The sequence below is a fragment of the Coturnix japonica genome, chromosome 5 (assembly GCF_054131305.1).
Source record: "Coturnix japonica strain WE chromosome 5, WE-NBRP24, whole genome shotgun sequence".
Lineage (NCBI taxonomy): Eukaryota > Metazoa > Chordata > Aves > Galliformes > Phasianidae > Coturnix > Coturnix japonica.
Genome location: NC_140667.1, coordinates 15281580 through 15295885, shown reverse-complemented (window position 1 = coordinate 15295885; position 14306 = coordinate 15281580). Strand labels below are relative to the sequence as shown.

Genomic DNA, 14306 nt, shown 5'->3' with positions numbered 1-14306 from the left:
CCTGTGTAGTATTTTCAGGCTCTCCTGTAGCAGGCAGTGAATGTTCACTCTGCTTGTATTCACCCCATTCTGAGACATATAAGGTTGAAAAACTATCAAGGATAAGCAGTCTCTCCTCTTTATTTTCCTAGTATTGTGTATTAAATGTGACACATTTTTACTTTTTTTTTTTTTTTTTCTCACCAGCTTTTAGGTATAAGTTGTTTCATAGTGATTCTTTGATACTCTGCTGTGATGCAAAGACTACTTCACACTATATAATTAGTGTAGGTTTTTTTCTTCTGAAGAATGTGTATGCTGATGTTCTTTTCTTTTCTTGAGTCATCATGAATTTAAATGTTTTTTCAGTGCTGGGGTAATCTATATTCCAGACAGAGATTTCATCTCTCTCTAATGCTTAATTTGTTAAAAAAAATAAATAAAAAATCATGCTATGATTTTAAAAGCAGTCACTGTAGACTTAAGTTCTGTCTTGATGTCGCTATCAAAATCAAGCCTCTTTTTTAAAGTGCTGAGAAGTGATTACTTTTTAATTTTGTTTTTACTTGCCATTGTTAATTGTTACTATGTATTGCTTTTACATCATTATTGTTTTTAATCCAGAGAAAATGCTATTGACAGTTGATGACTTGATCATTTCTGATCATTCAGGAACCTTTTCTGAAGCTTACATTTGCAACAGATAGTTGATCTGAAAAATATTTTAGAGATGTATTTTCTGAAACTGATTCTCTCCACCCCTCCACCCCTCCACCCCTCCCACCCCCACCATTTCCTCTCACTTGGTGTAATTTCCTCCAAATGTTAGTACTTCTACAGTGTTTTAACTTCTGTAGTACTTCATTTCATCCAGTAAGTCATGAACATTCTGTGTATGTTTATTACTTCATGCTGCTGCGCTGTGTAGCTTGATGCCTGAAGCAGATCATGGCTAATTATGTGTCAAGGGACCTTACTAGCATTACTGTATGTTGAAACTCAGTTTGTTTGTCATAATCAAATCCTACCTATATATTTTTTGTTTTAAATTCTTGCAGTAGTCTCTTCTGTGGTTCTGTATCACATTTTGTATTCCAGCAATTTCATTATACTTCGTATTTTTAATTTACCATGTTTCTCATCTTCAGTGCTATTCTTTGTTACTTCCTGGAATTTGTATGTGTATGTTGGCTTCTTGTTCTCACAAGAGATGTAAAGAGTCAAAGCTGCTGTTGTTATTTTTTTTCTTCCAAGATTCTTGACCAATGTATTTGTGTCCTGAATCAATAATTAATTGTGGAGGGATTTTCTGGATACCTGTGAATGCTTCTGAAAGTTTTAATCAGATTACATTTTTGACAACAGTAACTTCAGGTACAGTGAACCTAATTTTACTGTGTTCTTAAAAAGGTCGTAATTCCCCAAACTGCACTTCCACAAACCAACCTTATTTTATTGTTTTGCAATTCAGTTATTTGCAGTACTTCTTAAGTTGCATTGAGCATGTTTACCTCTCAATATTCATTCAAATTTTCTATAAAACATTGAAGCATACAGAGAATGTATAAACTGTTGTTTTTTCCCTTTGATTGTATTGATGTAATCGCATCCTAAGAGATAGCTAAGAACTGCTGGCTAGGATCTATGTTGCCTCCAAACTTTGGAGAGAGAAAATGTTTTTGATACAGCTTTCCTAATTGTCACCTGTGCATTTCTGAGGCTTGCTTATTTCTTAATAGTTACACTTTTCATAAAACAGCCAGTCCCAGTTCCACAAGTGGAAGAGATGGTAGATTTCTTTGTGGTTTTTCCTGTATTTTTTTGTCTATGAAAGAAAGAAAGTGTTTGTAGGTAACCTCTTAAAAGAGGTGGGAAAAAAAAACTTGACAAGCTATCCCTCCTATCAGGTTTATACAATTTCTTGAGAGATCCTCAGTAAAACTCAATAAAACATCAATTCAAGCAATGCAAGCTCACAGTTGAATAAATTTTCCAAGTAGTTAGAGGATAGTGTAGCACTACTTTTTTGTTTACTTAATACTAAAATGTATGTCGTTAATAAATGGGAGTTACTATATAGTTTCAGAATTAATAAAAATAAACTAATTTTGCAGAAATCATACTTCTGTGCAAGGCAAATGAATTAATTACAAGATGGCAAATTGTAGCTTTAATTAAATCTGCCTGTGTCAAATAACACTTGTTAAATGTTATGGAAGTGTTTTCTTCAATATACATTTCCTATAAATGAGCTTTACTCTGGACAACAGCTATGATTTTCACACTCTTTGCTCGTTTGAAAGAATCATGAACAAGACAGTTTCTAAGCTTTACTATAGTTATTGGTGTTAAGCAGCAAACAACTTTAAGCTTCAATACCTGTGAGATACTGTGGCTTGTAACATTTATAAACATAGAAAACACAAACTGACTCTAAGTGCTATTTTCTAAATGGTTATAGTACATATATTCTTGGCTGAGTAAAGACTGTTGACTTCAGCAGGACAGACTATGTAGTTTAGGTAAGATACATTCTTAATGCACTAGGAAAGGTGAGTGATTGTTTGAAGGCTGAAGGCTGTAATTTAAAAGCTAAGCATTTCTGCCTTGCTTTCTCCTGGGTAAGGTTAGATATATTATATGAAATATGCTATTTTTCTTAAAGCTAACTGGATAAGGTTCATCACAGTTAAATTATTTCAGAGATAGAAATTTTACAAATTTGTTTTTGTCTCAAATATGCTATTTAAAGCACCATCTCATCCATCCTTTGTATCCCTTCTTGCAGCACAAATAATGGCATTAATGGGCCAACCTGATAAAGGGTGCAAAATCTGAACTTTCTTTCTAGTGATTGTCACCTAATGTAAGAGCAGATTCTGCCTCTTCTAATAAATTTTGCCTAACACTACTGGTATACTAATGAATAAAAAAGGCGTTTTTTTTTTAGCAAAACTGTCATAAAGGTTGAAATGTTGCTTGTCTAAAGATGAAGTTTCCAAAACCAGCAACACGAATCAAGTTAAGAAAAGAATGATAGATCAGCAAGTGTTTTTTTGTTTGTTTATTTGTTTGTTTGTTTCCCACAGAGAAGATTTCATGCTGACTCATTGGCAATACTGATAATATAGGTTCAGCCATTGTTGGAGCATGTTGGGAGTAACATGACAGATCAGTATGACAAACATCTATGACCTTCAATGGAAGAAAAGTTTACTTTGTTATATTGCTACCCTGCAGGCCAAGGTCTCAAAGTAGATCTTCAGCAACCCACTGTTCTGCAAGAAAGGTATACTTAGTCATACTTGCACCAAATCTGAAGCACCATTTGAACAATGTAGATTTTTTTGTGATATACATTCAATTCAGGTGATTGTATTTCAAGGCATTGCAAGCTGGAAAACAGATTTTGAGTTCATATTTTATTGGCTTTACCTAAGATATTTCATCTAAAGTAATACTTTTTAAAGGCTGTTCATTAATAGTTGCGTCTGCACAAAGGTACAAAACTTTTAGAACAGCAGCACAGAAATATTCCATATGTTTTGAAGCACAGCTGATTAACCTGGCACTGTCTGCTCCTGCTTGATTTTATGGTCAAAACTTAGCGCTGGAGTACATTGGGACAGTAAAGTTGTTCATGGTAAAATGCTTTGCTATTTCATAAACGTATGTCTACAGGGTGTTGTCTGGAAAAGCAGTGAAAGGCCACTAACTTGTTTGGTTATGGCAACAGGTATGTGTCTGGAACAGGAAACAATTCCACAGAAGTGATTTAATTATGACTTTGCATTTCCTTTGTCAGTATAGGAAAAAATTATAGCTGCCCAGAACAAAGGATCTAGCAAGACTGGCAGTACATGCCCCTTTGCTCAAGAACTTTCTGCTTTTCACCAAAGTTAAAACTGAACTGTCACTTCTTTGCACTGTTTAAATTGAAGCCTCAGCTACTCAAAATGATCACTCATTACTTGCCTTTACTAAGCAAGCTTTGAAAAATAAGATGGTGAATATTAATTTAAAATAAGGTTAAAAAAATATATATTTAGCAGAAGAGTTTGAAAACAGCTGGAATAATCAGTGTGCTTTGAGAAGGGGACCAAATGGTTGTTGTTTGTTATCTGAACAAAGTAAAAGTCACAAGCAAAATCAACTTGCAAAGAGCATAAATCATATGGATTAGTAGCATGTCTTAATACTTTTACACTTCTTTTTCCTGGTGCAATTATTACAGCTTACAGAGTAGATTACAGAGATTGTGCAAAAGTTTTCCATACTTTCTGGTTGACGGGTTAGTGTGCGGAATGAGAAAATGCTGGGGAATTTCTATCAAGGATGAAAAATTGCATCAACTGATGCTTGATTTTTCATCCTTTTTATAGAAAAAAGAATAATAAAATCAGATAAGCAAAGATTCCAGTTCCTGATAACAAGCTATTTGATTTTACTCTGTTGGGTTGTGGAATTGTACTTTGCAATTTCAGAATGATTATTTATGAAAAAGAATAAGGGCAAAGTAGAAATGATTGTTTAGTATGAAATAAATAATCCTTCAGACTGGCTATCTGCCAAAAGAGACTGGCTATCAGCTTAGATCCTTTTCAGGACATGACTGTGCAGTCAATATATTAAATATATAAAGTATATCCAATTCTGTGGGCTGATCCATATTAGATCTTTAAGGGAGTGTGAAAATTGTGCTAGATGATTGCCCGGTTCTCTAAAATACTAATTTTCTCCTGTTCATATTGCTAACATGCATCCATGCTAGTGAAGTTTCAGTTGTGAAGTTACTTTTCAAATTTCAAATCAGAAATTTTGACTGACTGTAGGTAGCTGTTTAGAGATATTTAGTGGGAGATAATAGAGGGCAGACCTCTTCTGCTGTTTTGAATGACATTTTGTGGAATTATTTTGTCAGAGTACAGTATGAGAGAAAGGAAGCAGCAGGATAACCAGGGCCAATAGCATGAAAAAACATACAGGTAAGGTAAATGCACAAAATGATTATGGAGACTGTGTGCCTCACTGCTCCAGGGCTAAAAAATTGGTTGGGAATATATGCAATTGTTCCTAGAAAACTGAATAACAGGGATTACAATTTTTTAACACTTGCTTTTTAAAAATAAGTTATGAGAGATGAAAATATAGAGTCTGGGACCCTCATTGGTGAATACTTGCATCAATTCCTTTTCACCTCTGGAAGATCAACATTTATATTTTCTTCTGAAGCTCCTGTAGTGTGATATAAGTGTCTTGTATAACCTCAAAACTTTACAGCCCCATCACCCTCCTTGCAACTAGTATAAATATTCTTGTTTGCACTAGGGTTATTCCCATCTGTAAAAGAGAACAATCTACTACTATGTTTATCTTTTCTTAAAAGAATTAAATCAGTGGAGCTTGACACATACTAAGGAGTTGGCCTCATCAAATCTGTTGATGATTATAGTATGTGTAATACCACAGGAACTGCCCTCCTTGTAGCATGATCCATTTGTGCACCGACCCTTAAATCTTTGTTTGTCTCTTTCTCTAGTAACAAAATAACAGTACTATTTTTTGCTTTATTTTTTTGTTTTTGTTTTTTTTTTAATGTTATACTCATCATCCCAAGATTTATTCTAGTTGCCATCTTTTCTGCTTTTAGCCTATGACTCTTTCTCTAATCTTCCTCTCTGGCATCTGCTTTTTTTTCTTTTTCCTCCTCGTTCAGATTTTTCAGTAGCTTTTATCACTATTAAGAAAAGCCTGCTGTGATCGCAGCTGTTACATGATAGTAACTTTCTATCTATATAATCTTAGATACTGCTGTGTGATAATTGAGTGTAGATGTTGAGATTTCAAAGATCTTTGTACATCATGACAGGCTACAAAACTGATGTTTTAGAAAGGTTTGGCAAATGCTTCTGTATCTTCAGGTGGCTGTCAGTACTGACAGATGTTAGATGTTGGCAGTTATTTAGTTAAACTGCAAGAGTCAAGCCCTGTTAAATATATGGGGATTATTTCAGAGGGATCCTCCACATTTTAAGGGAGAAAACCAAATACTTTTCAGTGTGTGGGGGTGGTTTTTGTTGTGTTTTGTGAAACATAACAGTTCATCCATTCAGAGAGGGTCAAATAGAAGATCTTGGAAGTGTAATTCTAGCATTCAAATAACATTCAAAGTAATTGTACACTAAAAATTTTGGTATGTCTACAGTGTGTCATCATGGTACAGATCCACAAACTTTATTGTTTGATTGTCCATTAACTATGCTGTTATCTATCACTTCTATCCAAAAAAATGGGATGAGGATATATCTGCTAACCAAGCAAAACAGTTCCCTGAGAAGAAATTCATTTGGCAATCCAAGAGGTAACATGGCACTCACAACAAACAGAATGCACGTTTCTCATCAGTTAATTAGTCTAAACGTAGATAGGCAATTCACATTTCACTTCGTGTTATTATAGCTGTGCAAAGTGTTATGCAGAAAAAAACCAAACACAATCTCACAGCAGAGTGAACGAAATAAACCATTTACTTTAACTGCATGTAAATAAATGTTTCTAGATTTCCCCAGTGCATTTTCAGAGTTTATTTCTTGGAAGATTTTTTTTAACTGATTATAGTTAGTACTGAGATTAGATATGGTAGTTTATTGTGAAACTGTAAAACCTCACTGTACAAAGCTGTACTGATGAATTAGTGTTTAGCAGTCTTGGGATCTTAATAATTCATCTGATATTTGGCCTCAGTAAACCTCTTTTCTTCTGCTTTCTGCATTGTTTTGTTTTTGCTAATTATGGAGAGTGAGAATTGTCTTCTACTAGACATTAATGTACAACAAATCTTCTAGAGGAATACGTTTCTCTTGGTTGATCTTAATGCAATAAAATAAGCAATACTCAATTAGTCAATTTACCAGCTAGCAAAGTTATTTCCAGTTAATATTGTGCTCAAAAGTCAGGAGACCATCCTTGTTATGACCACTTTAGCTGCTCAAGGATGATAAGTGCTGAAATTTTGACTCGCAGATTGTTGGACCATTGTGGCTTCTGTTTTTTAAAGGGCTTGTGACATTTATGATGTAGGTTCTTAGATGTATCTTTATGTTAAAATAAACATGCAGGGAAGAAAAATAGAAAGAACAGAGAAGAGAATGTAATTGTAGAGTCTGTGACTTCAGAAAGAAGAGTCTCAAAGATAACTGAGAAAAATGTTGAGGAAATAGTTTGTCTCTTCATGCTGTGTATCATTATTTTAATGCAGACTTGTCACTGTTTAGAAGACTCTGCTGTCTGCAAGAACGAAGCAATACTGTGAATTTGATCTGAGGTGGAATTCTTTACACAGAAAATACAAGTATTTACATCGTGGATGAGGGTGAACTTCTGTAAACTCCATTTTAAAACACAAATTACAGTTTATGTTAATTTTTTTTAGTTGTTGTTTTCTAACTTATTGTTTTCCATTTCTCAGAATTTGCCTTCTGTGTGTTAGAGCAGAATGCCCCATGTAAGAATTTTTGTTGATGATGTTCTAGTTTCACCTGTGCAGTTCTAATTATATTTTCTAGGTGATTTTAAGACCAGAGCACAAAGGATAGAGACAAATGCTGAAAAAGCAAACTTGGTGGTGCCCCACCAGAATGGTGACTGTGTCTTTGGCATTAGAAAGGAAAGTGAGAAATACTTTCTTATGTCTTAGGATGTTTCTGTAATATGTTTGTCAGTGTATTTCATTTCTGTTCTTGGTAGATTCTGCAAGAATATATTAGATGTAAGGATGTCCTTGGAACATGCGTAGCAGTTGGCTGTGAGAGTGAAGTAGCATAGTGGAATCAGTTCAAATCATTGAGAACTAGTTCCACGAAGATATGCAGACAACTGACATGGATTTCAGTGTACCTATATCGCTACAAGTAGAAGGCAGAGAATATAAGAATCCTGTAACAGACACCTCTCACAGTGCTCACCTTATTTCACTGTCATTTTGGAAGAAAGGTTCAATTTCCTTCTTTCCCTGCTTATGATGAAGATTGTGTGTTTGAGACAAAGGAAAACATGGAGAGAGAACTGGCAGTAATAAAATTGAGTTTACTGTACTTTTTTTTGAATTTCCTTAAAGTGTGGTAATGATTGTGGATGGAAGAAACACCGTGAAAGTAAGAGCAAGACAAATGAATTTTTTTCTTGGCAGAGGTCTACTTTATGCCAGAGTTCTAACTTAATCAACAGACTGTATCCTGTGCTATCAGTTGCTGGTTTGTATGTGATGTGAAGCTCTTTAGAAAGGTACTTGGTACTATTAGGTAAAACATTGTTCTTCACTACTTAGGGTGCTTGATAGATCCTTTCCAACATAGCTATTTTTTCAAGGAAGTGTTGGAATTTTCAGCCATGGATTTAATTTTTCATCCATCTATGAAAGTGTATATGATCAGCTACACATTTTGAATATTCTTGAATGGTAAAACACAGTAGGGAGTGTTGTGATGGCACAGGAAGGAATAAGTAACCCAAGTTGTCATGAAAACATTAAGACCTGATGCATCTTCAAAGAAGGTGATTTGCATACCCTTGTTACTGAAGAATTGCCCTAATGCAATAGCTTTAAACATTTTCAGTGACCACACCTCTGAACAATGTTCAGAGCTGATGTATCCTAATTAGATAAATTGTGTTGATGTAGTTTTTTTTCCTTCTGTGATATGTCTTGTGGACATGAAAAATAGTATCTTCAAACTGCAGCCTGAAAATAACTGCTCATTGTTTCAGATGACATTGGGAACTGCTCAATCTTTCTGATGACATTAGGGGATAACAAATTTGTAATTATATTAAGTATAAGATTCTTTGTGTGTTTCCCTTGTAACTATTATCCCTAACTATGCTAGATGTAAAACTAATCATTATGATTACAGTGGACCTAACCTTCCTGAATGGGAAAACAGTTGTTCTGTCTGTAGATGAAACAACTAGAATAACAATTTCTCTAAAGAGAAATGAAAGCCACAAAAGGGTGGTCATGTTTTTGTCTGACTGGGGCAACCTGATAAATCACAATTGATCAGATATACCCTTGCCACTCTCAGACTCCTTTTCAAAGAATTCATACTGGCGTAGTGAGTATTGGAGGTCCTGACTGAGGTTTTTTATGCCTCAAGATGGTAAAAAGTCAAGAGTACAAGTATAGTGTGCTACAAGGCAGGAGTTGTAGTTCAGGCAGGTAAAATTATCTTCCGCTTGCAAAATCTTTCATGCAAAAAATGTGACTCAGGATAGAACAGTGAAAGATTATTCCATTCTCTTTGCTTGCTTCCTACGTATGCAATCAGTAGGGAAGTCCATAATGATGCATTTTGAATTATTAAAATGCATTTGAATGATCTCTGAGGAAGGTGGGAAGAAATATTGCTTATTCCTGTATGTCAGGAAGCAGTATGTTGGGGTATTTTTGTGAATATAGTTATTTAGATTCAAACATGCCCTGATTCTCACCTTGTGGTTTTTGGGGGTATTTTGTGCTCTTGAATTCAGATGGTCTAATTGTTTTCCTGGAGAAATCACAGCTGAGTGACTTTCTCTTTTATGTTCAGCTAGGCAATCTATCTGTGAGTTTTAGAAGATGGGCAAAACAGAGCTGGTGCTTTTATTTTCTCTACCTTTTTACTAGCATCAAGTTCATTGGGAAGAGGGGAAAAGAATGAACCTCATCTTTATACCAGATGCACTGACTCTTAGCAAAGCAAAAAGGAAAACAGAACTTGAACATAGCAAGCTGTTCTCTAGCTCAGGAATGTGTGGGCTGTCTTTTCCTCTCAGAACATCTGAACTATACTCTTAAGCTTCTCTACACCTCTATTTCTGTAATGGTTTTAATTAGCAGACACTAATACTTCCCTGCCCACAGGAGGAATGTAAAGATTACTCAGTATTTCTAAAAAGCTTTGAAGAAGAAAGTTGCCCCTGCAGAGCTGTCTGTGATTTCATTAGGAAACTGCAGCAGGGCTGAAAAACTTAACTGGTTTATTTTGCTGGCAGTTAGAAGATTTTTTGCTGCTCACCAGAGAAAGGTTGTTTTCCTCACTATTTGGTGGGCTGGATTGTCCTGTGAGGCCTTGAAATTTTGCTTTTCACAAGGTGAACGTGATGCATGAGCTGTACTACACAACAGCCTTTCAGGACAAATTGCGTGTTCTCTGAAGAACTATTAATGGCTCACAACTTGATCCATTCCCGGCCTTGTAGGATAAGCAAACGAGGACATCTATGTACTATCTGTGCAATGGAAAGATGAAGTTAAGATTTTAGTTTTCTCTATTTCCACACTGGCCTATTCAGGGGAGAGAGTTACTAACAGCAATTTACTACTATTTCTGCAGTTATGCATGAACTCCACACATGGAAAATTTCATAAGGAAATAATAAAATAAATACATATATATTTTTTGAATACATATACATATACATACATATATATGTATTTATTTTTAATATATATGTGTGTATATATATATTTACATCAAAAAAAATTCTTTTTTTGTTTGTTTATAAAACTTTTAAACCTTTGAAAGGTATGTCACGTCGTTATTAATCCAGACTTAAATCCATCAGTCAAACTGTCTGTGTTGACTGGATTGGTGTCTGCTTGGAAATATTTATTACAGTTTATCTGGAAGACATCAATGTTGCTACATTTGTGCTTGTTTTATATTTCAGGTAGTTGAAGTTTATTGCTTGGGCTGATGCAAGTAAAAAGAGTGTGATGTATCAGCGCAGAAGACTACAGTACAGAAAAATGTGCTAGCATATAGAAATGCAAGCTGCTGTTGATTTATAGAGTTAGAAGGAGGCATCAAAGTTAACAAAAAGACTACTTCAAAGGTAATAATGAAGGCAATTATGACTGACAACAAACTTCTGGTTAATGCTTTGTCCTCATTCTACAAATAGACAGTATTAGAATTATGCCATTTTTAGATACCTTATCCAATGGCTGTGGCTTAGTTTGTTCAAGAGGTCTGGGTGAACGATGAAGCCACAGAAATTCTTAAGAGATGGGATCACCACATCCAGGAAAAGATGCATACTAGTTGTGCCTGTACAGACAACCTTGTATTTCTGAGTTGGGCATTTCTGCCCAGCTCTGTACTGCTGTATCTGATGCTAAAGGATTTACAGTGACAACAGCAATTATTTCATCTCCTGAGTGCTTTTGTGTGGAGAACAGAACAAATGAATTCTAGTTGCATTTATTTTCATGTTTCTGCAATCAGTAATAGTGTATATACTAATTTAGAAGCTATTCGAGAGACAGCAGCTTTTAACAGAGCTTTCTGCAGAACTGCAATGGTACTGAAAGACGATGGGGTTGCACTTATTCTGTGCTTCAATATTTTTACTCAGCAAACTATCAGAGCCTCCTTGCTAAGATTAATGTCATGTTTCAGAGTTTGAGTAATGTTACCACATAAAAACATACATTAACATTCTGTTAGCTTACAGCAGGGAATAAGGCAGGGATCCATTAGTATATTAACTCATTGGCAGTAATAACAAATAATTATTCATTATTGCAATCTTTGGCATTTCTGCTTCGGAAATTTTTAGTGGAAGTACGCAATGTTCTTGGATATAGTAGAGCTCTATTGATGGATGTACAGTTGGTATCAAGCTCAGAGCAAGCTGCTATTCTGGATTGCTGCCTAGTTAATCAGTGATTAATGAAAGCTACCATTTTATATGTGAATCTGGAAGCCTGCATTCTCGGCATTGTTGAAATATGTAAAAAAATTTTCTCAGATAAAACAGATAGCACCTAAAATACAAGTGCTTTGTTCTACTACCTGTCAAATCAGGAAAAAGTTCTGGATTGCATCTAATTTTGTCAGGAGATGAACTGGCAAATACTTTGGTATTCAGTTCTTTTTGTGTCATTTTGCATAAGGTTATAACAACAGATGCAATAGGTTGATGTCATTGTGGAAAAAATACAGTACATTTCAGAAGAAAGTATTTGTTTTTAAAAAATGCAATTACTTTTACTGAGTGAGACCCTGGGCAGTGATAAAAACTGGCAAGATTCTTCAAAATTAAAGGGAATTGTGTGCATACTTAATAATTTTGAGAGTTTGACCTGGAGACTGTCTGAACTGCCTCTTTTGACTGCTGGTAATTAAATAGTTATTCTTGAAATGGAACTGCAAGCTGTGCTAATCATAGTGCTACAAACATTACTGTGCAATTAATTCTTTTTTAGGGCTTTCAGAACTAGCTCTTGAAGCTGACAGCTGCAGCCCACAATGTATCAAATGCTTTATATAGCAACTTTAATGGAAACTCAGATGAGTGCAAGGTCAGTCTCTCCACAGTACATTCTAATTAAATTTCCACTTGCCTTTAAAAAAATGTTCACATCTGGCCCAAAGACAGAAGCCTGTTGTGCCAAACATGTAATGGAATAGGTGTTGTTTTGTTCTCCTCATCTCTGAAATATAATGTTAGGGAAAATTCATTCCCTTCTGCTTTCTACTAATCTTCCTCCTGTTATTGTAGCTGTTTGTGCAACTGGCTACAAAAGCTTATCAAACCTCTCCCACTTTAAAATAACGTATTTTTTTAGCTCCCATGTCAATATTAGCTTATGCAGTGAAAGTTGTTGAAGTGCATATGTTGCGATGTGGTGTGGAGCATGGATCAACAGTATATGCAAAACTGGGTTACTAATATCTTAGCATCCATGGTAGAGCTTCACAAGATATTTTCATAGCTTACTGTCTGCGTTATTATGAACATATTTCTACAGGCTGTTGTGAAGTACAGAATATCTGTCTGTTCTGTCCTTACACCAAAATGCATTTCCCTTTTATAGAGAAGGTAAATTAATTCATACGTAGTGTTTCTTGCCCTAAAGGTAGACAGTAGCATACAGAAATCTAATTGTGATATTGACGAAATTTCTAGCTATGTTCTGGGTGCTTCTAACATCAGCAAGTATAAGATTCCAGACTGTCTGAAGATGAGGAAAAATATCTTAAAAAGAAATGTGGTATATCAGGCCAGATAATCTCCAAATGGTGACTCAAAATATACAGAAGTTGTGTGCCTGAGATGAGCAATGTGGAGACACTATTTTTGTCACTTATGGCATAGACTATGTTCTAACCCACATAAGAACAAAACCTGCATTTCTAATTTTGTAGAGTGGGAGTAGTGAAAGCATGGTAATGATATCTGGAGGTAATGTAAGAGTTCTGCTGGTGGGTCCTGGCATATTAGAGCCAAAACCAGGTTTGTACTAGACTTCTCACTCAATACAATCAATCAGTCTGTGGGGGTGGATTTAATGAGTCCGTGGGAAGTCTCAACTCCTTTAAAGTGATGTTAATTTCAGAAGGACAGAATTTCACTGTAATACTCCCAAAGAAACAGGGATTACTTGGAGTAGGAATGGCAGCTGAAGAAGAAGCAGTCAATTCTTGTGTTGTTTTTTATGTGAAATGTACCTGAGGCAGTTCCTGATATACTTTTGTATTGTGTCCCAATAGGACCAAAGATAGTAATTTCCCTCTTGAGCTATTTGTCAGAAAGGCAAATCTGAATGAACCTGCAAGAATCTTGAAATAAGCAGCATTTCCATGGCCATACAACAGGCACACCATGACTGAGTGAACACGAGGAAAGCAGGAAAACTACAAAAACAGGCGGAGTTGAGTGGCAAGAGCACTGTGAAAAGGAGTCACAAACAGTTCTTCAGGAACAATCCAGAACCAATTAATGCTTCCAGTTACTGACAGGTATATTCTTTGCTTATCTATCCTGACCTAGATGTTTTCTTTTCTAAGCAGTTATAAGTGTTGTTGTTCCTGAATAAGCTGCACTGTGTCACTACAACATGTTTTCTGTTACACCTGAATTGTGAGAGTACTAATTCCTCTGAGTGAAAGAAGCTAAAATGAGAAATAAGGTGTATGCCAGAAATCCGGTCAATATTTAACTGAGCAAAAAGTTTTTCCATTTGCAAAAAATAAAAGGATCAATGATGCGTAGCTTTTAGCTTTGGTGGTTTGATTCCTGAATGGCTCTTTGAGGCCAGCCAACTGTGGAAGCTATAATAGCAAAATACTAGTTTAGTGGGTTTGTTTTGTGAAAATTTGATGACAGATTTTCTTTCCCATCACTTTGTGCAAACATACACTGTTTCAGCAAGTGTAACTGAACTATGTGAATAGTTCCATTAAAAGTAATAAGATTAATCATGCTGGAAGGCAAGCATGTTCTTAAACATCTTCCTAACCAATGTCTTCAGAACCTAGTACAGCATTGGCTCGGGCTTT

At 35.3% G+C, this 14306-nt stretch overlaps 2 long non-coding RNA genes across 2 annotated transcripts in view; both read left to right on the top strand.

Annotated features, from left to right (window-relative positions):
• The window catches only part of LOC146760694 (uncharacterized), a 46020-nt gene extending 33694 nt beyond the window's left edge, over positions 1 to 12326 (top strand). Inside the window, exons 3-4 of the long non-coding RNA XR_014946453.1 lie at positions 10690 to 10854; positions 12230 to 12326. This is a non-coding gene — a long non-coding RNA (uncharacterized LOC146760694). The remainder of the gene's footprint in view (positions 1 to 10689; positions 10855 to 12229) is intronic.
• A 1296-nt stretch (positions 12327 to 13622) lies between these two features.
• The window catches only part of LOC107314610 (uncharacterized), an 88439-nt gene continuing 87755 nt past the window's right edge, over positions 13623 to 14306 (top strand). Inside the window, exon 1 of the long non-coding RNA XR_014946438.1 lies at positions 13623 to 13766. This is a non-coding gene — a long non-coding RNA (uncharacterized LOC107314610). The remainder of the gene's footprint in view (positions 13767 to 14306) is intronic.